This window comes from Ceratotherium simum, chromosome 35, assembly GCF_057802395.1.
Source record: "Ceratotherium simum simum isolate JZ-2026a chromosome 35, ASM5780239v1, whole genome shotgun sequence".
Taxonomy (NCBI): domain Eukaryota; kingdom Metazoa; phylum Chordata; class Mammalia; order Perissodactyla; family Rhinocerotidae; genus Ceratotherium; species Ceratotherium simum.
This window is the reverse complement of record NC_141934.1, coordinates 2,922,098-2,948,217: the sequence shown is the minus strand read 5'-3', so window position 1 is coordinate 2,948,217 and position 26,120 is coordinate 2,922,098. Positions and strand designations below refer to the sequence as shown.

The 26,120-nt window shown below is 48.9% G+C and overlaps 1 long non-coding RNA gene and 2 pseudogenes across 1 annotated transcript; 2 read left to right on the top strand and 1 right to left on the bottom strand.

Annotated features, from left to right (window-relative positions):
• Window positions 1–26,120, bottom strand: part of LOC101387609 (cationic amino acid transporter 4-like) — a 351,414-nt pseudogene that overhangs the window by 77,386 nt on the left and 247,908 nt on the right.
• Window positions 1–26,120, top strand: part of LOC101395905 (sphingomyelin phosphodiesterase 4-like) — a 55,161-nt pseudogene that overhangs the window by 18,786 nt on the left and 10,255 nt on the right.
• LOC147912408 (uncharacterized) lies at window positions 1,261–10,455 on the top strand. The gene is made up of 3 exons (XR_015549918.1): window positions 1,261–1,835; window positions 1,916–1,994; window positions 9,897–10,455. It is a non-coding gene; the product is annotated as an uncharacterized LOC147912408 (long non-coding RNA).

The window sequence follows — 26,120 nt, the reverse complement described above, 5'->3', positions numbered from 1 at the left end:
GAAATGGGAAAGAGAGTCCTTGGGTTCAAGGTAACGTACAGCAACGAGAATTAGTCAGTCTACGCCGGGTTCTCAGCCACATGCTGTGATCCAGTGGCAGAGTCCCATCGCCCCTCCCACCTGTGGTGAAGCTCCTCTTGTCGCCACGATCTTCTTGACATCTCCCCAGACCACTTCAGTCTCCACGGATCTGCTGCTGCTGCTTTTATCATCTGTTGTGTGGGGTTTCACACTTGGTATTTTTTTAAATTTTATTTATTAATTTTTTTGGTGAGGAAGATCAGCCCTGAGCTAACATCCAATGCCAATCCTCCTCTTTTTTGCTGAGGAAGATTGGACCTGGGCTAACATCTGTGCCCATCTTCCTCTACTTTATATGGGACGACACCACAGCATGGCCTGACAATCGGCGCATCGGTGCGCGCCTGGGATCTGAACCTGCGAACCCCGGGCCCTGAAGCGGAGCAAGCGCACTTAACTGCTGCGCCACTGGGGTGACCCGTTCACACTTGATTAAAAGCAAACTTTTATTGGTGGAATAGATTTAATAACAGGCAACACATTCTGTTGTACTTGTTCACTAATCCTTTGTCATAAAGATAATCAAATATGGAAGACATTTGATGAAAATACTGAAATACTGCCATTTAAAATAAGCTTTATTAGTCATATGCTATTTTTACTTCCAGCTTGCTTTTCTTTGTCACATGTGTGTATTCACTGGCTGAGGGGCTGCCCTTGCTCCAGTGGCAATGCAGTGGTGGACAGTTCCTCGGGGGGGAGGTATGCGGTGAGCCCGGGGCTCTCTAACCCAGCTGCACCAGAGTTGCAACAAGGGTGATGGGCACCAGGCTAACAACCAAGTGCACTCTGAGTTCTGATTTGTCGCTGTCCCCAGGGTGTGTAGCTCACAGGATTTCAGGATTTCTAGGGCTCCTGGTGATAATGTTGCCAAATACACTAAATTAACTCACTGATTCTTACCTGCTTGGGCCAGCTACCCAAGAGTGACCCAGAACTGACAGAAGGTGACCCGGTTTTCCTGCGTGGTGCCTTCCACGCTCAGAGTCTGTGAGCTGACCAGGAGCATGTGGACTTTCTATGTGCTTTTCACACTAATGATGATGCCGAAGTCGGCATAAAATGCACCTATAGCTACTCTTGGGAAAGCAGCCATCGAGAGACGTGGCCTCTGGGATCGCCCATTTGGTGTGCTGGGACTGGAAGCCAGGTGCAGAACTGTTGCTTGACCCAGATTCTCCTTGCTTATTAGGAGAACCTTTCCCCTGTTCTGGGTACACAGTGAACTTCCTTGTGTGGCTTCAGTGTGTGGTCAGAGGGCACCTGGCCAGCCCCACCAGTACATGTGCCCCCTCGGGAAGGGGACGGGGTCTTCACCTGTGGCACGAGAGGGGCGTGTGCAGCCCACTGCCCCGCAACGGCCCTCGGGAGGGACCGCTGGCTGTGAGAGACCAGCGTGCACTAGACATTGACCGTGCTGCGTCGCTGCTCCTTCTGCGAGTAGAACTTGTCCCAGCCTGTGTCGTGTGTGTTGATCCTCTTTAGCGACTCCGAACCCGTGGCAGATGCAGCGGGCTGACTGCGGGCTCCCACTCCTGGGCCTGGCGTCGTTAGGATCTTCACCGTCCTGCACGCCCTGGGAATCCTCACTCGGCGTTGGTAGCTGGGCCTTCCCGCTCGACAGCTACCTTGGCTTATGTGACCACTGAGGCCACCTTACGATGCCGACAGTGTTCAGGGGCTCTGATGGCTCCGGTAGTTCTAGGCACACACAGACGCTGGAACTTCTTGTAGGGTGACGGATGGTTCCACTGGTGAGTGACAGGTGGTCAGGAGTGCAGACTACCGGCACTGGGGCCACATGCCTGGTACATATTTTGTCTCTTCCACTTAGGAGCCTGAGACTGGGGCACATTCATATCTGCACCTGGGTTTTTCCATCTGAGGAGTGGGGATATTGGGCAAACCTTCAGGTATGTGTGCGGTGAGTGTTGAAGGAGTTAATGTTTCTAAAGGATACAGCGGTGATGGCCGGCCGGCCTCCCTCCCTGCCTTCCCTTCTTCCTTCCTATTCGAGAAAAGTAACCCTGGCAATTATGCTGTGTAAGTGAGACATATCTCCCACGGAAACACACACACACACACACACACACACACACACACACACTCTCTCTCTCTCACCCCCTCCACACACACATTCACAATTACCCCACTTAGACCCACACACAGACACCCCTCAATACTCATGCACACATCCCTACACCACCGAAAGGGAACACAGCAGTCTTCAGGGACTGTAGAACACGGCCATAGTTCTTTACCCGGAATATAAATTTCTTTCACCGCACCCCAAATCCTCTATCCCACTAGGAAACTGGAATCAGATGGCTTTGCAGACCAAAGCCAGCAAAAAACCTTCGCCTTCCTCATTATCTGGATTTTCTCCTCAGCAATTCAGTGATTCCAGAATACACACCATTTCAGCGCTTTAGGGCAATTGCAATAACAGAAAACTTACCTCGAGTTCACCATATCCATGGTGCAGGAAATGACTTTGGAAAAGAGTGTCCATGACAACACAAAATATCTCAAGAGTAATCAGCTGTTTGGTGGGAAATGAGAGGAGTGTAGCTCTGTGGAAGGCAAGACCAGAGAATTAAGGCTGAAAGGAGTGACCAACCGTGTTAAATTATTGCAGGAAAAATACGACGTCCGTAGAACCTACAGCATTGTTGAGCTAGGTAAGTGCAGGTAGAGTGAAATGTTTGGAAAATGATCCTTGTGGTAAAGATCACAGCACACTGGCCTTCCAGTTCCAGAGACTACCCATACGTTTATCCTTTTCTTTACTGAGTTCAAATTTACCTTCTGCTTCACATGAGATTTTATGCTCCTACCATTTAGTCAACAACACAGTCCGTTGGATCCATTCAAAATGCTTGTTTCAATCATGAACTGAGTCACAGGTAAGATAACCCTTAGGAGCAGAACAAACAAATAAAAAATGCTGGCATTTAATCTGAAATTCAAGAAAGAGGTCTAGGAAAGAAAAATTAACCAAAGTGTCAAAGAATATGTCTTTTACTATATGCACTATTTAGCATGTAACATTTTAAAAGTAGCGTTTGACTATTAAAATTCTGATCTGTGATCCTAAGGGCACTATTTTATTCTTCTTTACATTTTATAATGTGTGAACACAAGAGAATCTCATTAACCACAGGACACATTATTTTCCCCCTGTGTAAATTTTTTGAGCATATATACTCTTATTTCCTCCCCAGATATTTCTGGAAGAATTGCTGTTGTGGATACTGCAGAGTACAGATAGTCAGGGGTCCTTGATCACCATTCACTGAGACTAAAAATGTAAAGAATAGATGTAGTGGCTCAAAAGTAGATATTGTGGTGACTGGAAAATATGAGATACACTGCTGATACTGAAAAAGGAAAGGTTTCCAATATCCATATCCAGGAAAACCTGCACTAGATGGAATTTGGGGGCCATGTGGAGGGCAGTTCCAGGCCTAGCACTGGCAAAGAAGTGCTTTCCACTTCCCAAACTCACTGTCCAGAATCCAAGTTCCGTAGACAGTTAGACCTTCCTTTGCCAGTGAACGGATTATTTGCAAATGCCCAGATTCTATTCTTCGCGTGCTCCCGCATACACTTCCCAGTAATGATGTCCAGAGGTGAACCCAGGGGAGCCCAGGACCCAAACTCAGTAGGTAAATCTTGTAGCATGCTCTCTCTGATTCTATTTGAAATGCCAACATTGGACACTCCTCAGGTCATCAGAAAGACTTGAGGGACCTCACATCCCCCTTCCAGGATCCTCACTGACAAAGGAAAAGCTGCTGCCCCCCAAGAGGTGCAGCCCCTTCCTGGGTCTGCAAACTCTTCATCTCATCCCCAGCCCAGTGCCTGCTAACTTCAAGGCTCTTAACAAACAGTGGTGGATGAGGGAAGGAAGCAAGAAATGGGTGGGTGGATGGATGTGCCGCATGGGTGAATGATGGATGGGTGGGTGGATGGATGAGTGGAGTGTTTAGCATGTAAAATGTTACATGCTAAATAGTGCATATAGTAAAAGACATTGTTTGACACTTTGGTTAATTTTTCGTTCCTAGACCTCTTTCTTGAATTTTAAATGAAATGCCAGCATTTTTTATTTGTTTGTTCTGCTCCTAAGGGTTATCCTAAGGGTGGATTGGTAGGTGGGTAGCTGGGTGGATGAATGGGTGGATAGACAGTTGGGTGGGTGGGTAGATCTTAATCATGAGAAACCCAGAACCTTGGTGCCTGGAAACTCTGTGGTGAGGGACTGAACCCAACACTTGGTTCTAATCCCAGCTCTGATGCTCTCTTGGTGTGACCTTGAACCACTTCCTTAATGTCTCTAAGCCTTGTCCCCTTAAAGGCAAAGATGTCAGTCCCTGCTCTGCCCATGTCACAAACTGCCTGGAAGGACACACATGCATGAAGATGCTTTAGCAACCCTGGAGGGCTTCTCAGGTGCACTCTTAGTGTTGGAAGGACCTTGCAGGTCATCGAGCTGACTGCCCTTGGGATTGGAATACAGCTTGTGGTAAGATGCTGAGCTTGGAGCCCAGACAGACCTGGGTTCTAGTCCCGGCTCCACCTCTGTCCAAGTCTCAGACTTCGGGCAGGTGACTGAGACCGTATGCTAATATCAGACAAAATAAGAGTTTAAGACAAAAATTACTACAAGAGACAAAGAAAGACATTATATACTGATAAAAGGATCAGTCCTCAAGAAGATAAAACAGGGCCGGCCCCGTGGCTTAGCAGTTAAGTGCACGCACTCCGCTGCTGGCGGCCCGTGTTCGGATCCCGGGCGCGCACCGACGCACCGCTTCTCGGCCATGCTGAGGCCGCGTCCCACATACAGCAACTAGAAGGATGGGCAACTACGACATACAACTATCTACTGGGGCTTTGTGGAAATAAATAAATAAATTAAAAAAAAAAAAGAAGATAAAACAAATAACATATCTGCATCTAACTGCAGAGCCCCAAAACGTGAAGAAAGAACTGACAGAACTGAAGGGAGAAATAGTTCTACGATGATAGAGAATTCAATACTCCACTCTCAATAATGGATAGAACATCTAGACACAGGATTAATAAGGAAAAAGAGGAGCTGAATAACACTAATAACTGAATAATACACCTAATAATACACATCTAATAACTACAAACCTAGCAAGAATCTACAGAACACTCCATCCAACACAAGATTACACATTTTTCTCAAGTTCACATGTAACATTCTCCAGAATAGATAGACTGTATGTTAAGATCTAAAATACAGCTCATTAATTTAAAGGAATTGAAATAATACAAAGTATGTTCTCTGACTGCAATGGAACAAAACTAGAAATCAATAACAGAAGGAAATTTAGTGAATTCACAGATATGTGGAAACTAAACAACACACTCCTAAATAGTCAATGGGCCAAAGAAAAAATGACAAGCGATATTAGAAAATAATTCGAGGTGAATGAAAATAAAAACATAACATACCAATACTTATGGGATGCTGTGAAAGCAGTGCTCAGAGGGAAATGTAATGGAAATGCCTACATTAAAAAAGAAGAAAGGTCCCCCAAGCTACAGTAATCCAAACAGTGTGGTACTGGCATAACGACAGAAATATAGACCAATGGAATAGAACAGCGATCCCAGAAATAAACCCTCACATAATGGACAAATACTCTTCGACAAGGGTGCCACGACCACTCAATGGGGAAAAGAAAGACTCTTCAACAAATGCTGGGAAAACTGGATATGCACATGCAAAAGGATGAAGTTGGACCCTTATCTTACACCGTACACAAATATTAACTCAAAACGGATCAAAGACCTAAATGTAAGACCCAGACTCCCAAAGGAAAACTTAGGGAAAGAGCTTCATGACACTGGATTTGGCAATAATTTCTTGGTTGTTCCACCAAAAGCACAGGCAACAAAAGGGGCTACATCAAACTTGACAACTTCTCAGTATCAAATGATATAATCAGCAGAGTGAAAAGGCAACCTCTGGAATGGGAAAAAATACCTGTAGATCATATATTTGATAAGGGGTTAGTATCCAGAATACATAAAGGATTCCTACGACACAACAACAACAACAACAAATCTGATTAAAAAATCAACAAAGGACTTGAATAGACATTTTTACAAAGAAGATACACAAATGGCCAATAAGCACATAAAACCTGCTATATATCACTAGTCATTACGGAAATGCAAATGAAAACCACAATGAGATACCACTTCACATCCATTAGAATGGCTATAAATTTTAAACATGGAAAATAAAACATGTTCAGGATATGGATAAATTGGAAAACTTGTGCATTACTGGTGGAAATGTAAAATGGTGCATCTGCCGCAGAAGACACTATGGCAGTTCCTCAAAAAACTAAGCGTGATCCAGCAATTCCACTTCTGGGTATGTACTCAAAAGAACTGAAAGCAGGGACTCGAATAGATATTTACACATCTATGTTTATAGCAGCAGCATTCACATTAGCTGAGAGGTGGAAGCTACCCAACTGTCCATCAATGCATGAACGGATAAAGAAAATGTGATATCTACATAGAATGGAATATTATTCAGACTTTAAAAAGGAAGGAAATTCTGCAATATGCTACAAAATGGATGACCCTTGAGGACATTATGCTGAATAAAATAAGCCAGTCACAAAATGACAAATAATATATAATTCCACTTATATGAGACACCTAAAGTTGTCAAATTCATAGAGACAGAAAGTAGAATGGTAGTTACCAGGGGCTGGGGGAAAAAGCGTATAGGGAATTGTTGTTTTATGGGTATAGAGTTTCAATTTTGCAAGATGAAAAATTTCTGGAGATCTGCTGCAGAACAATGTGAATATACTTAACACTACTGAAGTGTACACTTAAAAATGGTTAAAATGGCCAATTTTGTTATGTGATTTTTCCTACAATTATTTAAAAAGAAGAAAGATCCTAAGTGCGTAGCTTAACTTTACACTTGAAAGAACTAGAAAAAGAAGTGCTAGACTCAAAGTAAGCAGAAGGAAGGAAATAACAAAGATTAGAGCAGAGATAAACGGAGAATAGAAAAATGAACAAAACCAAAAGTTGGTTCTTTGAAAAGATCAACGATTTGACAAACCTTTAGCTAGAGTGACCAAGAAGAAAAGAGGGAAGATTCAAATTACTAAAATCAGAAATGAAAGTTGAGACATTACTACAGACCACACAGAAATAAAGATTATAAGAGAATACTTGCAACAATTGTATATCAACAAGTTAGATCACCTACATAAAATAAAAAATTCCTAGAAGCACCCAAACTAACAAAACTGAGTCAAGAAGAAATACAATATCTGAATAGACTTATAACAAGTAAAGAGATTGAATCGGTAATCAAAAACCTTTCCACAAAGAAAAGCCCAGGGCCAGAGGGCTTCATGGGGAATTCTACCAAACATTTAAAGAAGAATTAACACCAATCCTTCCCCAACTGTTCCAAAGAAAACCAGAAAAGTATAAGCACTTCCTAACCAATTCTATGAGTCCAGCATTACCACCATACTAAAGCTAGATAAAGCCGTCATAAGAAAACTGTAAACCAATGTCCCTTATAAGAATACAGATGTCAAAATGCTTAACAAAATACTAGCTAACCAAATCCAGGAGCCTATTAAGAGGATTATACATCACGACAAAGTATGTTTATTCCAGAAATACAAGGATGTTTCAACATATGAAAATCAATCAATGTAATACACCACATTAATAGAATGAAGGGAACAAAACACACACGATCATCTCAATTGATGCACAGACAGCATTTGACAAAATCCAACACCATTTCATGATAAAAACATTCAACAAAGTAGGAAGAGAAGACAACTTTCTGAACATGATAAAGGGCATTTTTGAAATATCCACAGCTAATATTATACTCAATGGTGAAAGACTAAAATGTAAGATCAGGAACAAGACAAGGATGCCTGTTTTTGCCACTTCTATTTAATATTGTACTGGAAGTTCAATCTGGAGAAATTAGGCAAGGAAAAAAAAAGCATCCAGACTGGAAAGGAAGAAGTAAAATTATCTTTTTTCTCAGATGACATGATCTTATATATAGAAAATCCTAAAGAATCCACAAAAAAAAGCTGATAAGCAAATTTGTCAAAGTTGCAGGATATAAGATCAACACAGAAAAACCATTTCTATTCCTATATACCAGCAATGAACAATCTGAAAAAGGAAATTAAGAAAATAATTACATTTACAATAACATCAAAAAGAAAAAAATACTTAGGAATAAATTTAACCAAGGAGGTGTAAGATTTGTACACTGAAAACTACCAAACTTTGCTGAGAGAAATTAAAGGATATCTAAATAAGTGGAAAGATACCCCATGTGCTCATGGATTGGAAGACTTACCATTGTTAAGATGGCAACTTCCCAAATCTGATCTATGGATTTAACACAACCCCTATCAAAATCCCAATGGCCTTTTCCATTATAGAGATGGAAAATCTGGTCCTAAAATTCATACGGAAATGCAAGGGACCCTGAATAGCCAAAAATATCTTGAAAAGGAGAATAAAGTGGGAGGACTCACACTTCCCAATTTCTTTTTTTCCGTGAGGAAGATCAGCCCTGAGCTAACATCCGATGCCAATCCTCCTCTTTTTGCTGAGGAAGATTAGCCCCCGGCTAACATCTCTGGCCATCTTCCTCTACTTTATACGGGATGCCACCACAGCATGGCTTGACAAGCAGTGTGTGGGTGTGCACCTGGGATCCGAACCCGCAAACCCTGGGCTGCCGAAGTGGAGCATGCGCACTTAACCACTGTGCCACCTGGCCGGCCCCCCACACTTCCCAATTTCAAAGCTTACTAAAAGCTACAGTAACCAATACAGTGTGGCAAAGGCGTAAGACAGACATATGGGTCAATGCAATAGAATTGAGAGTCCAGAAATAAAACCATACTTCTATGGTCAATGGATTATTTAAACACTTGATGTTTTTAGATCAGTTTTAGGTTCACAGTAAAACTGAGAGGAAGGTGCCGAGATTTCCCATAAGTCCCCTGCCCGCACACACGCACAGCCTCCCCCATTATCAGTCCCCCCACCAGCGTGGTGCATTTGTTACCATTGATGGACCTCCGCTGACACACCACTGTCACCCAGAGGCCACAGTGTACAGAGGGTTCACTCTTGGGGATGCACATTCTATGGGTTGGAGTTGGCCAGAGGACCTGGAGTGGCTAATCCAGGAAGGAAAGATCCAGGCCTGGGAGAGATTGCTTTCCTGACTCGAGGCCATCCTGGCAGAAAGTTTTGGGGTGCTCCGGGGCCCCCAAACTACAGGCCCAGGTGGTGGCAACAGGGTGAAGATGAGCTATGAGGACACAGGCGTCAGCTCAGCATAAGGGAGAATCACCTGGTTTGTTTTCTGAGTTCCCTTTAAAATACAGTTTATTAATCCTGGTCTTTAGTTTAAAAATAACAACAGCTCACTCTAAATAGGGTGGAAAGTACAGAAAAAAATTCAACCCTCATACTTCACCCAGAAGAGCCACTGCTAATATTTTGAAGTACTTCTATTTTAACTGTAAACTATAACAACCATAAAAAGTATATATAAGATGGATGTGGAAAGTTTAAAAGGTAGGAATCCAATGACCATCATGTACCACCGAAGAGTCAGAACATGGCCAGGACCCCAGGAGCCCCGAGTTCACCATCTCTACTTTTCCTCGTAGTTTTGTGTCCTCTGTCTGTGCCCTTAGACCAACTGTTTTCAGCTCTGCCTTTTTTTGAACTTCGTATAGGTTGCTGGACCACGTGTTTTCTTCCTCGACCCTGCGTCTCTGACACCCATCCGTGCTGACGAGCCGTCTTCACCGCTGACGAGGAAGGCACCTCGCTGTGCGCCCACCCAGCCGACACTGGGCAGATCTGCCCTGAGCAGGGCCCACCCACACTGTCTGGAGCCCCGAGTCACAGTTTCTCCAGGGCCCTGTCATTGTGGAATGCATCGTTTCAGTGTGTTTTGTCTTCAGAAATGGAGACAGCTTGATTTTTTCCTGATTATACAAAGAAATAGCAAGATTCAAAGATTCTTTTTGTGTGTGTGTGAGGAAGATCAGCCCTGAGCTAACATCCGATGCAATCCTCCTCTTTTTGCCAAGGAAGATTGGCCCTGGGCTAACATCCGTACCCATCCTCCTCTACTTTATATGGGACACTGCCACAGCGTGGCTTGAAAACTGGTGCGTCTGTCCGTGCCCAGGATCCGAACCTGTAAACCCTCGGGCTGCCGAAGCGGAGCGTGCGAACTTAACCGCTGCGCCAGCGGGTGGGCACCTTCAAAGATTATTTAAGAATAAAACAGAGGGTCCGGCCCGGTGGCGTAGTGGTTAAGTTCTTGAGCTCCGCTTCGGTGGCCTGGGGTTTGCAGGTTTGGATCCTGGGTGCCAACATACACACCACTTATCAAGCCATGCTGTGGCGGCGTCCCATATACAAAATAGAGGATGATGGGCACAGACCTTAGTTCAGGGCTAATCTTCAGCAAAAAGAGGAAGACTGGCAACGAATGTTAGCTCAGGGCCAATCTTCCTCTCACACACACAAAATAAAACAGAAAAAAAGTCTAAAGAAGAAAAGTTTCCAGCACAGCCTGGAGATCAGTGCTGGTTGTGCCTAGTGTGTGTCCTTCCAGACTTGACCTTGCCTTTCACATAGACAACAGATAGATGATAGATGAGAGATGAGAGATAGATAGATGATAGATGATAGGTGATAGAGAGAGAGAGAGAGAGAGAGAGAGAAAAGATCAGCAGAGAGGCAGAGTTCTTCCTGTTGTCACTGAACAGCATACCCATGCAGGTGTAGGTAACCTGGGCACGCATCACACTTGTCATCTCATTCATCATCACACTCGTGAACGTGCGGCTCTAACGACACTCAGGCAACCCCTCCCTGTCCCACCGCAGGACCCACCACGCAGCCAACTCCCCTGGCCTCCATCCCTTTGCACGGGTCCCACCACTGACTTAGGTTTGGAAGGGGTCAAAGGTCGTGCTTGACTAAGGCTCTGGAAGTGTGTTACAGACTGACTTCCAGAAAGGCAGCACACAGTGCCCCCCCAACCACTCAGAGCTGGAAGGACCTGTGGATCCTAAGGAAGGGACAGCACAGGCACGGACGGAGAGGAGCCGGTGGACACTGCCCTCCCACCTGGCCCATCTTGACCCCAGCTCTGCTCTGAGGCAGGGGGCAGAGAGGGGCCCCGAGGCCTCTTCCCGGCTCCCTGGAGCAGCACAACGTGGCCTGATCCAGGTGGGAAGCCCCCTCCTCAGGGAGACCTTGGACGCTACCCCCACAGTTGCTCTGTGTCTCTTCCCGGCAGCACCGAGCCCCCTGGGGAGAAGGCTCAGGGCTCGGAGCTCGGCCTCTGGCTGCTCTGGGGCACTTGGAGGGTGTGAGCTCTGGGAGTGGGGGCTGGGGATGTGGTCCCAGGTCAGTGGGCTGCGGGCTGGGGTCTGTGGGGTCTGCACGTGTGGGGCTGTGGGAGGACATGAGATGCCCTGTGGGTTGTCCCCCCAGTCAGGGCCCAGGGAGGGGATTTGGCCCCCTCTGCCCCGGATAACACCTAGCCCCTCAGTTTCTGAGGCCAAAGACCCCAGTCTGGCAGCTGCCTTTGATGGGGGCGTTTGGAGGGGAGACCTCCAGCCCCAGCACCTCCAAAAGCAGGGCCTGCTCACCCCCATCATGGCCCTGGTCTCAGAGCCTGGGCTGTCAGGCCCATAGGGGTCATGGCTGCCCAGTTCGGCTGCCCCAGGAGCCAGATGGGGGTTGGGAGGGTCACTGGGGTAGCCCAGAAGGGGCAATAGAGAGTGTGTCCTACCCACTCAGTTTACACAGGAGAAACAGGCCCACAGGGGGCAAAGGACTTGCCCCGGGTCTCACTGTGAGCCCAGCTGCCAGACTCAAGGCCCAGTCCTCCCCACTACACATGGCGCTCATGTGCCCTCGGCCCAAGGGAGCCCCCTCTCAGCCTGGCTCTAGCCCTGTGACTCAGCATTGCTTCTGGGCAGTGGAGCTGAAGCACGTTCGAGCACATCCTGGCCCAGCTGGCGCTTATTTGTCGTGAACATGAAGGATACACAGCGTCCAGAGGAGAAGCCGTCCCCTCCTGCCACCCCTCCTTCAGGCCTCGGGGAGCAGAGCGAGGCCACTGCCCCACACCCCACATTCACCCCCAGACCCAGGTCCCTCTGACAGGCCAGGCCCCGCTCCTAGTCCAAGGGGCCTCAGGTCCACGCCTGGGGACTGGGGCTCGGGCCTGTCAGAGCTGACCCGGGAGCACGACGGCCAAGTGGCCGGGAGCCCAGCCAGGTGGTCACCACGCGCCTCACAGGGGTGTCACCTGCACAGGGACGTCACCACCCTCACCTGGCTGTCCTCCATGGGCCACATGGAGGTGGCCCAGCTGCATTCCTGGTCAACATATCCCGAGTGTCCCTGTCCAGTGCCCCCTGCACACACATTCACACGCCCACATGCACACACAACTCACACACAGTCACGCTCACACTCACACAGGTGCACACACGGATGCTGCAGTCGACAGTGCCCTCTAGTGGCCGTTGTTGTCTGGTCTCTAAATGGTCACAGTCACACCAGGAGTAACCCCAGGAGTGTTCACAGGTCTGGGAAGACCACTCTCTCCTTTCACAGGGGCGATGTGACCTGGACAAGGTCACACAGCAGGTAAGTGGTGGAGCCCTGGCCCCCGACTCTGGGGCCAGTGCTCTCACCCCCTCCCACGTGGCCTGGGTGCTCAGATTCCAGTTCATTCCAGCTCGCAGGGCCCTGCCAGAGTCCAGAGGCCCAGCCCCGTCCCAGAGAAGGGGCTGGGGCAGAGGAGCTGGGGGGTCTTGTACCCCACACCCTCACACACAGGGTGCGCAGCCCCCCAGTAGGGAAGAATGCACCCTGGAGGAGAGAAATTTCCAGACCAGAGAGTCCCCCAAATGGGTCTCCTTAGTGCTTGATGGCAGGGTGTCGGGAGGGGAGGGGACTGGGCTTTACAGACACACAAAAATGCCAAGAACACTGACACAGGCTCGATACGCCCGCCACACAGAAGCGACAAACACTAACCTGTGGCCAACTAGCTCAGACACTTTTACAAAGAGAAGAAAAACCACGGGTCACGCTAGCCTCCCCTTGTGCCCCCCTCCCCCCGTCCCGTGCGCTCCCTCCTTCCCCAGAAGAAACCGAGCACCATTCATTCCACACGTAGCCGCTGATCAGCTCCGAAGCCCAGCACTGCTTGAGGCCCTGCGGACACGGCCGGGGCCTCAGGGACCAGGTCCTCGAGCCAAGTTCCAGTGTATGACACGGGCCACGACAAACAGCACGTTATGCTGTGACATGTGGTGTGATGAGTTCTTTAGGAAAAGGAAGGGGTCAAGCGGGGAGAGAGTGACAGCTGTTGGTTTACACTAATGGTCAAGAGAGGCCACCCCTGAATGCAGCGAGGGGACCAGCCGGGGAGGTGCCTGGGCAGGAGTTCTCCCAGCAGGAGGAACAGCAAATGCAAAGGCCCTGGGATGGGGTGTGCCTGACGAGTTGCAGGAACAGCAAGGAGGCTTGTGTGGTGGATCCAAGGAAATGAGGTTGGGGCAGGAGAGGGGGCCAGCGGGACCCTGGGGGCTTTGCACATCGTGCTGCACACCTCGCGTTTTCTTCCAAGTTTTCAAACGTACCTGAAGACATTTATGTCGACATACCACACTCCTTCTAACTTCGTACGTATATCTCTAAGGCTAGGATCCAACCACGTCAAATAGAGAGAGCTAAACAGCTCAGATATATGAATATGCCAGGTGTTAAGATGCTGTAAAAGCATAACAGGAAGACATAAGAAGACAGCAGTCACCGATCTTGGGCCGTCTCTCTCTTCTCCACTAATCCAAGGGCTGGCCCCGACCCTGAACTTGGCCTTCTTCCCTGGTGCAACTGCACCTAACACCAGAACACAGCACAGGGCAGGGGAGCGGTGTGGTGGGCGCCGGGCCTTGTCAGCATAGCTAACCCTGGAGGAGACCTCCCCCTCTTCAGCCCATGCTCTTTCTGTGAGTGGGAGAGGGGTGTCCCCTGAGGGATGCCCTTCCTGCCAGAGGAAGGCAAGTTCAGGAACACAGGAGCTGAGTGTGGCTAGAGCATGGAGGGCCTGGGCAGGGGTGATGTCACATCAGGACGGGCCTGTGGGCTGGCCTTGACCCAGGCTTACATGGAAACCAATGGGGTCGTCTGAGGAAGGGAGCAGCCCCATCAGACTGCAGATTAGAAGGATCATTCTGGCTGCTGAGGGGAGAAAGGCGGAAGGGGAAGTCAGGCCGGAGGTGGGAGGCCAGGGAGCGCTATGCAGTGGACAGTGCACGCGGCGACGGAGGCAGCAGCCCCAGGCAGGAGCAATCAGGTGAGCGGAGGAGGTGGCATCGAGCGATATTAAGGGCAGGACGTGGGGGGATTGGTGAATAAGGCAGAGGAGGAGGTGGCACCTAATTCCAGGCTTGAGATCAGCGAGTGTGGAAACAAGAACAGGCGCTAGAAAGAGGGCTGAGAAGCATCACCGATACGCAGAACAGGCAGGAGAAAGTCACTTGTTCACACAGCAAACGCTGGTGGAGGGCCTACTCTGCAGCCCGGTGGGTGACGTGGTGGCCAGTGAAACCTGCAGGTCCCTCCCCTCCACGGCTCAGTCAGGGAGAAAGGAAGATGGGCAGAGAGGGATGCCCACATGGGGGAACTCGGGGATGGGCGCCAACAGGAGGGAGAGGCTTCGGGCCTTATTTACAAGTCTAGATAAAGCCCCCCAGCCTCCAAGAGGGGAATTGTGCCCCCTTGCCACCCCTACTATGAGCCCAGGACAGCTCTTCACTTTTGAGTGTGCATGTGGTGCTGGGAGAAGACCCATCCAGAAGCACACGAGGTCTGCTCCCTTTTCCGGGGGATGAGATGACATGAGGATTACAGAGGGAGCACATTACTGCTTGGCGGCATATGACCTCCTTTCTTGTTTCAGGGATTCCAGGAGCTGGAAGACCTAAGTGAGACCTGGAGGGGAGCAACAGGTGCTCCTGGGTATCTGTAGGGGGAAGAAGAGCTAGCCTGGCTGGGGGTGGTGGCAAAGGGAAGCAGGCATTGAAAGCTGACAAGACCCTTGGTTTGGGGAGATGTCCTAAGAGCCTCTCAGATGCCTGCAGGTCGCCACCAGAGGGCGCTCTAGACCTCAGTGGGCGGAGAATCCCCCCCCCCCCTCCGGAGGAGGAGGCAGCAGTGGAAGGCTGGGTGATTGACAGCTATGCGCAGAGGCAGACGGGGTGAGGCAACAATCATTGGAGGGTCTTCAGCACATGCCCCCACCAGCACCTGATGACTAGGCAAGTGCATGGCCAGTGGTGCAGGAGGGATGGTCCATCTCACGACACTCCAATTCCACACTCACCAGGCTGCCTTTGGATTTGGTTTCCTGGGTAATTAGATACTGAAGATGGGGTTCTCCCACAAGAAAGGGATTTCTCTTTCCCCACCCCCAGTAAATCAATGCATCGGCATTCTGGCAGACATATCCACCTTGTGTGATGTTGGTGAATGTCCTTTTGTCCCCAAGAGCTGAGCAACTCTGAGTGGACTGAGGGCATTTGGTTTTCACCTTGGCCTGCGGTGACTAAACCACTTGCTGCCTCTGAGAAGTCCCAGCAACAGCTGGCCAGGGCTCCAGCATATCATCCAGAATTGTCCTTCCCCACAGCTGCTGGGTAGATCTGAAACTAAATTACCACACTTTTGGTAAGTCATTGGCCTCAGTTTCCCTACTTGCAACAGGAGTGGCCAGAAGTGACCATCTTCTTGAGTGTTTGCAGCTGTGATAGTGCTTCCCCCCTCCCCGCCATGGGGACCAACCTGGGACAACAGGTGATGGGGAGGGAGGCTATGAGATGTCCCTACCTCTCTTCAGATGACTGTGGGTTCACTCAGGGAGGGTGGGATGATCTGTGATGGCTAATTCATTCCTACATCTAGCAGTGTTTTCTAAAACGTAAAGCACAATGTAATGTTCTAAGTTGTGTTGAAAGAACTTTGGGAGTAACAAGAATAGAAAATTAAAGAAATATTTCAAAATACAAATAGTGTAATAATCATCTTTGCCCTCAGTTTGCCATGCAGGTTTGCATTCCTTACTCCTCTGAGCCCCACAGGGCTGTGAGGTGGCATCATTGTTCCATGTTATAGACAAGGACACTGAAGCCAGAGGCTGTGACATGAAGAGTGAGCTCAGGACAGAGCCTGGCACTGAGGGAGGGAGACAGGAAGGAGCAGGTGCACACAATGGCAGACCTCTAGTCTACCCAGAAATGATGACCCACACGTGGTTAATAACTCACAGAGATGGGGGGGAAATGAGCATGGCCTTTTTGAGTTAAATGAGTTAATATAATATATATTAAAATATTAAGATGAAAATAAATTATGCCTTACTCTAAACAATAATGCTAATGACAGAACTTCTCACATAAGAAAAAGAATTACAGAAAGAATCAGAAAACAAACTCCAACAATTTGCTGTTTATAAGTTACAGACATATAGCAAAATATATACACAAATTTAAAAAATAAAATGCTGAGCTACATAAACTCTCATGCAAATGCAAATGCAAAAAAAGCCAGGGGTTTCAATTATGATTTTTGGAAAAGAGAAGTTTAAGCTAGAAACACTAAAAGAGGCAAAGAGGGCACTAAAAGGCACAGTTTTCAATATATCACTATTAAATATATATGCCCCAAATATCATGGTCCCTACTTTTAATAATTTATACCTTGCCTTCTTCTCAAAAAGGATTTGCGATAACTGCATGACTAACTTAGCAACAACATACATAAAAGAGAAACAGAAATTAAAGTGAAATAGAAATATGTAAAGAAAAAAATACCCAAAATCAGACTACAATTAGATCAGGTAAATGGGTCTTAACTATTTTGGGGTCACAGAGCCCTTCCAAAATGTGGTGAATGCCCCAGACCCCTCCCAGAACATCTATGCACAAACCCACACAACTGTGTTCACTCCCTAGGAGGCCGCAGCCTCCAAACCCCTGCACGTACACGACTCCTAAGCAGTCCATGGACCCAGGTGAAGAGCTCTGAAGTAAACAAAAGTTAGATCAAGTATGGATTTGGATAAATTAATTTAAAAACTAAGTTAACAAATAGAACTGATAGAGTAAAAACACATTTCTTGAGAGAACACAAATGCTCTATAAAAACTGGTAATATATTCAGGCCCAGAGAAGTTCTATGGACACTTAGAAATGCTGACACCACGTACAATAAGTAACATCAACAACAGCCTAAGCATTCACCACTTGGAAATATAAAAATAATAATACTAATAACACTTGGGCCAAAAGGAAATTCTTAATACAATAATAAAAAATACCACATGTCAAACTTACAGAGTGCAGAAAAAGCTCTAAGAAAAAATCATAGACCAAAGTATCTACATTCACTAGAAATATTAAAAATATGATTATATCTAAATAATTAATCTTAGAAATGTAAAGTATTAAGCCAAAAAAAAAAAAAAAAAGAAAGAAAAGAGCAGAATACACATACTTTGGCAAAGCAATTCAATTAGTAAACAAAATCAAGACTTGGAGCTTTATGACACTCAACATCTACCACAAAGAAAAAAATTTAAGACAACAAAACAAAACAAACAGCCAACAACTAAATTCAAGGACAATTAGAATGTTACTAGGACGATCTCTTATAATGTTACACTGTTTGAGACCCTAAATAAAACGAAAGCACTTACAAGTACATAGTAAACAGTAAAGTGGAACAGAAGGAACCAGGTTCTGCTCCCACTTCCGAGAGAGAACCGTACCTGGTCTTACCATGGCTATGTGAGACTGTCCACCCTTCAGAAAGGGGATCTTAATCCCCATGTGACATCAATTGTCAAAAGGAAGAAAGGAGTTGGGGGGTAGAGGAGGCAGAGGAGAAAGAAAGTGCATATTTCAAAACATGAGAACAGCATACAATGAGTTGAGAGAAGCTGGGAGTGAGTGGAGAGGGCATCTGGGCAGAGGGTGGCATGAACGCCATGTGGCTTGCTCAGAGGGTTAAACCAGATGGGCTGAAATGGGGGTTTAAGTGCAGAAAAGCCCCTGAAGGTTGGTTTTAAGGAGAGTGGTGACATGTGCAAAATGATGCTTTAAAAAATCAGTTTGGCTGGGGTGTGCCGAAGTATTCGGAGGGAGACATCAAAGGGAGGAAAGAGATGACTGCCCCATAAGAAAAGGCCTGGCCAGGGCGGAGGTGGAATGGGGGGGTGCCAAGGAGGTAGATCTTGGCTGGGGGGCCTGCTGTCCCATGTGCAAGGGTCTCAGCATTCTCTCCTCCTGGTAAATGACTGAAGGCTGCCTGCAGACAACGCCGGGGCACCACCGGGTCAGGCCAGTCCAGCAGGTTCTGGGGGACCCTGGGGCGCTGGCTAAATATTTCACATACTCACACAGCAAAGAGCTGGATAGAGGGGTGCTCTCACCCCCGGGACTCCCACTGTGATCTCCCAGCCCATCGGACCTATCATTTTAAAATCTCTGGCCTACCAAGGCCTACTTATTAAGTAATGATTATGGCTTTCCCATTTTTATTCATCAAAACTACAAATAACTGCCCAGCTGAGCTTCTGATTAGCTGAAATAACCAGTGCTACCACGGTGGGTTCGTGCGATTCCAGCCATCAACTTTTGGAAAACTTCGAACTCGCTCAGTCTGCCTCCTCCCCGCACTAGCTCTGGGGGGCCCGGGGGAGAGAAAGCCAGTACTAGAGACCCCTGGGCAGCACGAAGGCCTGAGGGCCTGGGACAAAGAGCTGTCAGTCGGCCAGACACGTCACTGCCTGAGCCCATTTCTGGGGATGGGGTCAGGGGACTGAGACAGAACAGCCTGCAGGCTCGCTCAGTCAGCGTGAGCAGGCCTGACATCTGGGAGATGTCGGGGGTGCATGCGAGCCCAGCACAGGGCTCACAGCCTGGCCCACGTTAGAACATTACAATCACCTGTGCAGCTTTAAAAACACACCAGTGTCTGAGCCCTCCTCTGGAGATGCTGACTGAATTGGTCCAGGCGGGACACAGGCTTGTTACTTTTTAAACGACCCCTGGGTGAACACCAGTTGACAGCGGGGAGGACAGAGAAATACGAGGACAAGGACTTCACTGAGGCCGTGGGGAGGCTCTGGATGGCCTCTGGGAAACCACATTACAAGCACCCACAGCCCAGGGTGCCCTGCCATTTTGGGAACCAGACAGAGATGCCTCTCGGTCTGCGGGGAAAGCAGGGCTCACTCTGGGTCTCCATCCTCCATCGCCAGTTGCACAAAGCACTTGTCTGTGTGGTCTTCTCAGCGGGAGCTCTGCACCAACCCTTAGAGGTATGTGGCCAGGTCCCGCTATGCCCCCTTCACAGATGGGGAAACGGAGCCTTGGGGCTTCCTCAAGGTCACGCAGGTAGGAGGAGCAGGAGTAGGACATGAACCCGGCCCTCTGACTGAATCACCTGCTTCCTACATGCCCCAGCACTGGAGGGTGGAGAGGGGGCTGCACAGCCAGCAGACCAGAAACAGGCCATGGTCTTGGGGGCCCTGGGTCTGTGGAGGGATTAGTCCTGGAGGGCACTAATGTCTAGTGCCTGCTGAGTCCAAGCCGGGCGTCACCATCCTCTGGCCTACAGGACCAGCCCTCTACTCCCCTGTGAAAGAGCCATGAGCCAGAGACCGCCCTCACTCTAACCTGGAGCGAGGATCAAGAGGCCACACCGGGGGCTCACACCCTCACTCCACATAGCAGAACTAATCCTTCCAGACCCTCCCTTTGTTCTGTAACCCGTTTTGGCTGTCCCCATCAATGCCCAAGCTGGGTGGAAGATTCCATTTTGCTGCTGATGTATCTACGTTTGGATTCATTTTTCTTCAGCTGATTTGGACTTGTGAGCACAGTCTGTCTCGTGAAAGTGCCAGACTGCAGACTGATGGTAAAGAGTTCATCTGCCAGTTTTGTGGTTTAACTCAACTCTCTCTCTCTGACGTTTATTATTCTGGATTCTGGCAAAAGAGGGCAAAACTCAATCTCACAGGCTTGGGAGTCCAATGTGAGAATGAGACGGCTGATGGCCGATTCTCTCTGGGCGCTTCCCACAGAAGGTGATTGCTGGGCATGGGGGCAGGGTGGAGGTGCCCGAGGGTTCACTTGCCGGCAGGACTGAGGGGTCTAGTCAGGCCCTCTGTGGTGGGAGCTTTTCTAGCATTGTCCTGGCTGCTCGTGGGCCGGCCTCAGGGACGCAGTCCACGTCCCAGGGCTTCCCAGTGTTATGAGTCAAGCCTGCAGTTGCTGGGGTCAGCGGCCTGGGGCGGCCCCAGAGCCACACGCTAATGTGAGTTTCATTTTCCAGCCACTCCCTGGGGCCCTGCAAGTTCGTACTTCAGACTGTACCTTTTTCATCCTTGTGGACAGGTATCTGTCATGGTTGTTGCCTACAGAAGGCAGCGTGCTCCCCTGACTCTCGTCTAGTCCGGGGGGACCCAGCCCCTCACCAGCTCCCAAGTAAGGCTCTTGGCCAGTGCCTGCTATTAGCTGTTAAGGCCTGGCCCTTCTGCAAGGCAGTGGCCCAGTCAGTGGGCATTGCTTATGGGGACCGTGGTGCCACTCTGTGTCTAGAGCTCCCTGATTTTTCTTATACCTGAGATTCCCCAACGTCAGCTGCCCTAGCATAGACTGGAGGGCGGGGTGAGGGAGGCCTCTATGTTTTGGTTTTCAGGGGCCATCCGCGCGCAGTCGGGTCCGGTGGTCGCATTCACGAGGCCTGGCTCTGGTGTGGGAACGGGCTGTGTTCTGCCTGGAGCAGCCCTCACCACTTGCAGCACCCAAGCCCCACACGGAGGCAATGAGCAGGGTGGCCGGGGACACAAAGCTGAGAGCTGATTGATGCCGCTGGGTGGATGGTTCTGGAGAGAAAGGACTTGTGGGCAGGCTGCAGAAGGTCGACCCGTGGACAACTGAGAAGAGTCGGCATCTGTGTGGGCTCCAGGACCGGGTCTTGGCCTGAACCAGAGGCCCTGGGGTGAAGAGTCTTTTGTGCCAGTGAGCAGGCGGGGCTGGGGCTGGACTGTGCATGATGGGACTGTGCGGCCTCGGCCTGAGAGTGAACCAGGGCCTTGCCAAGCCCTAAACCTGGGGCCTCTGGGCCAGCTCTCCCCAGAACAACCTCCTGCCCCGGCAGCCGCTGCCTGTGCTCCTCTGACCCCTCCTCAACCTCGCTGGCCCACCGCCTCCCTGGGAGGCTGCAGGCAGGCCCTTTCCCACAGGTGCTGCCCACCCCACCTCTGCTGGCACGTGCCATGCCATCACCCCAAATTCCCGTGTGGACAGACGTCCCCAAGGAAAGGGAATTGACAGGAGGAGAGTGGGGGTGGCACAGAAGTGGGTAGAGGCTGCCCAGGCATTGATGATGCTGCGGCCGAGAAGGAGGAGTTGGGGGGCCAGGTTCCCTCCCTCTCCAAGGCAGACTTCAGCTGCCAAGTGGTTTCTGGACCGGATTTTGTTTGCTTGTTTTAACATAATTTCAGACTTACAGAAAAGCTGCTACACACAACGTAAAGAACTTTCAGTGACCTTCACCCAGATTTCCGAACTGTTTCGTCCTCTCTCTGTTTATCTGCATAGATTTCTTTCTGGGCCAGTGGAGTAAGTTATGGACGTGATGCCCCATAACCTCTTAACATTTCAGAGTGTATTTCCTAAAAGCGAGTGCAGTGGGCTTTATAATCACAGCACTTCTATCCAAATCAGGGGGTTAGTATTGCTACCAGGCCACCATCTGATCCTCAGACCCACTTGGGCTACCAGACTACTGTGAAATGCCCGGCTGGGACCCAGTGCAGGGTCACTCGCTGCGTGCAGTTGTTTCTCTAGTCCCCATCAGTCTGGAACAGTCCCTCAGTCTTTCCTGACCTTGACGCATATAAAGTGTGTAGCCTGGGTGTGTGTTCTCGGGTGTTTCCTCGGGATTAGGCCCAGGTTGTGCATTGTTGGAAGGGGAGCCGTGGCCCAGGGTGTCTGTAGCCCATCACTGGGGACATTAGCTTGATCACTGGGCTAAGGGGTGTTGTCCAGGTTTTCCTGCTGTAAAGTTAAATAAGTACTCTGTGTCTAAATTAATTAACAAAGGGGCTTTAGTGGGAAAATATACTGAGACTGTGCAGTTATCACTAGTGTTAGCATCCATTGATGATCCTCGGCCAGAACAGTTGCTAATAGGTTGGTTGCCAAGTGACGATTTTCTGATTCTATCATTCTTGCATTTATTAGTGGGCACTCTGTGGTAAGGAAGACTTTTCTCGTTTATTTATTTGTGTATATCAACATGAACTTGGGGGTCGTTGTGTGATTCAACAGGCTGTAATTATTACTGCTGTCATTGACTTTGATGTCCAGGTCGCCCCTGGTTATGCCAGCAGGAGCCCCTACCTCAGGCCTGTTTCTGTGTCTCCCTCAGGACGCCAGCCATGCCTTTTGCTTCCTACGGCCTCCAGCACACCTGCCTCCTGAAGTGACACATCTCTTATCAGACCCTGCCTCCCACGAGATCTGGAGGTCAGAAACTCTGCTCCAGGTGAGAGCCGAGGCAGCTCTTCTCTGCTTCCATTTCAAAATAAACAGCTCAGCCACCTTCCACCCCATGGGGCAGAGGCCTGGGGATGGTTCTAAATTGTTAGTGTTTCCCTGCTGTGACGTTGAGGAAACAGAGACGGAAGAAATTTACCCACCTGTCTAACCTATATGTCATGGGCAGTGTTTTTCATCCCAGGATTCCCTCTCCACAGGGTTTGGTTTTGTTTTTCTCATGGTGATGTAATTGCTGCCTAGTCTTTTAGTTTCCAGTGGATCCGTGTAAATGCTCTCCCCACCCCACCCCGCCTCTCTGACCCACTCCCCTGTCGATGGAGATGTTTCCTGTGATCACCCTCGTGTGGGTGTAAACCCTGCCCCAGCAGCATTCTTATGATGCTGAGCAGAGAGGGCCCTTGAAGCCTTCACCTTGGTCGGCAGGCAGCCCCCAGCCCTTCCATGTCAGGGGATCCAAACAGGAGATGGCAGGGCCCCTTGTCTGCCATGTGCGGGCTCCAGACTCTGCCTCAGGCTTGGGCTGGCTCCCTCCCTCAGCGCACCACTGGCCGCCTCCCAGGCCTGCCTGTCTCTTCCCAGCATGGCTCAGAGGAATTTGGCCCGTTCTGACCCTGGACTCTGGGGCTGAGTTGGTAACCAGGCGCATTGCTTGTTGACACCTGGAATGTGGATAGGAGGGGATTCTGTCCCTCCTACCTTGTACATAACTTGTGGCGTGTGGGTTGCTGTGCTTTTTGAGGCTTCCATGTCATTGTCACAGCAGCACCGGGAGGCCGGGCAGCTGGAATCATCACCCTGTTCACAGAAGGAGGTCCTGGTGCTTCCCCTGGCTCACAGCTAATGTGGGCTCTGGGCTCTGCCAGCCCAGGGGGAGGGCAGGTGACCAAGACCTGGGCTTACAGGGAGAACCGGAGGGTTGTTTCCTGGACTGGAACACTGATGCTCTTTTTTTTTTATTGTGAGGAACCTTGGCCCTGGGCTAACATCTGTGCCCATCTTCCTCTACTTTATATGGGATGTCGCCACAGCATGTCTTGATAAGTGGTGCCTAGGTCTGCACCCAGGATCTGAACCTGTGAACCCCAGGCCACTGAAGCGGAGCATGTGAACCCAACCGCTACACCACCCGGCCGGCCCATGATGCTCTTTTTTTTAATTAAGAAATGTTTTTGGAATTATGGTAAAATACACGTAACATAAAATTTACCCTCTTAAGTGTTTTAAAGTATACAGTTGAGTAGTGTTAAGTATATTCTCATGGTTGTAATGAACCTCCAGAACTTTTTCATCTTGTGAAACTGAAACTCTGTACCCATTAAACAACAATTCCTCATTTCCACCTCCTCCCAGCCCCTGGCAACCACCACTGGACTTTCTGTCTCTATGAATTTGACTCCTCTAGGTACCTAGATAAGTGGAATCACACAGTATTTGTCTTTTTATGACTGACTTATTTCACTTAGCGTAGTGTCTTCAAGGTTCATCCACATTGTCGCATGTGTCAGAATTTCCTTCCTTTTTAAGGCCAAATAATATTCCATTGTATGGATAGACCACATTTTGTTTTTCCATTCATCTGTTGATGGACACTTGGGTCGCTTCCACACCTTGGCTATTGAAAATAGTGCTGCTATGAACATGGATACGCAAATATGTCTTCGAGACCCTACTTTCAGTTTCTGTGGGGTATATACCCGGAAGTGGAATTGCTGAATCATCTGGTAATTCTGTTTAATTTTTTGAGGAACCACAATACTGTTTTCCACAGTGGCTGCACCATTTTACATTCCTTCCATCAGTGCACAAGGGTTCCAGTTTCTCCACATCCTCAGTAATGCTCGTTATTTCCTGTGTTTTGACTATAGCCATCCTCATGCATGTGAGGTGGTATCCCATGGTGATTTTGGTTAGCGTTGTCCTAATGATTAGCAGTGGTGAGCATCTTCTCAGCTCCTTATTGGTTATTTGTTTGTCTTCTTTGGAAACATTTCTGTTCAAATCCTTTGCCCATTTTTGAATTGGGTTGTTGTTTGAATTGGTTTGTTTTTTTATTGCTGAGTTTTAGGAGTTCTCTATATATCCTGGATATTAATCCCTTATCAGATACATAATTTGCAAATTTCTCCCCCCATTCTATGGGTTGCCTTTTTACTCTGTTGACAGTGTCTTTTGATGCACAGAAGTTTTTAGCTTTTATGAAGTCCACTTTGTCTGTTTTTTTCCTTTGTTGCATGTGCTTTTGGAGTCATATTTAAGAAGTCATTGCCAAATTCAATGTCGTGTGAAGCTTTCTCCCTGTGCTTTCTTCTAGGAGTTTTATAGTTTCAGCTCTTACATTTAAGTCTTTGATCATTTTTTTTTTTGTGTGAGGAAGATCAGCCCTGAGCTAACATCTGTGCTAATCCACTTTTTGCTGAGGAAGACTGGCTCTGAGCTAACATCTATTGCCAGTCCTCCTCATTTTTTCCGCCAAAGCCCCAGTAGATAGTTGTATGTCATAGTTGCACATCCTTCTAGTTGCTGTATGTGGGATGCGGGCTCAGCATGGCCGGAGAAGCAGTGCGTCGGTGCGCGCCCGGGATCCGAACCCTGGCCGCCAGTAGTGGAGTGCGCGCACTTAACCGCTAAGCCACGGGGCCGGCCTCTTTGATCGTTTTGAGTCATCGTTTGTACATGCTATGAGGTAAGGGGCCAGCTTCATTCATTTGCATGTGGGGATCCTGTTTTCCCAGCAGCATTTGTTGAAAAGACCTTCCTTTCCCCATGGATGGTGTTGATGCCCTTGTTGAAAATCATTGGAGCAGCTGATGCTCTTTTGCAGGTGTTTGTTGACATGTGGCTTCATCATTATTCCTTGGAGATGTACCAAGAAGTCCCCTCACACCAAGATATGTTGCCGCAGTCTGTCTCCCCATCTCCTGCTCCGGCCCTGGTGCCTGGTCAACCTGCAGCTTCCTGTCCTCGATCGCAGCTGGTTTCCAAGGGCTGGATGGGGGGAAGCAGAAACCCACCCTCACCCCTCACTCAGTTGCTGAAGAGCAGGTGGCTTTTGTTCTGTGGTGGGCGTGCGCCCTGAGGGCTGGAGGCCTGTGCTCTCTGGGGTCCTCCCCGTGCTGCTCCCAGAGCCCCGTCCCTGGCAGCAGGATCAGATGAGGCTGTGGTGCTCGTTCTCTGGGGGTGGGGGAGCCAAGATGCCTCTGGGAGTGACGTCCGGGTCTGTCCCCTCTACCATCACAGCACCTCCTGCTTTCCCGCTGAGGTGGCGCCCGGCAGCCTCCGTCCACC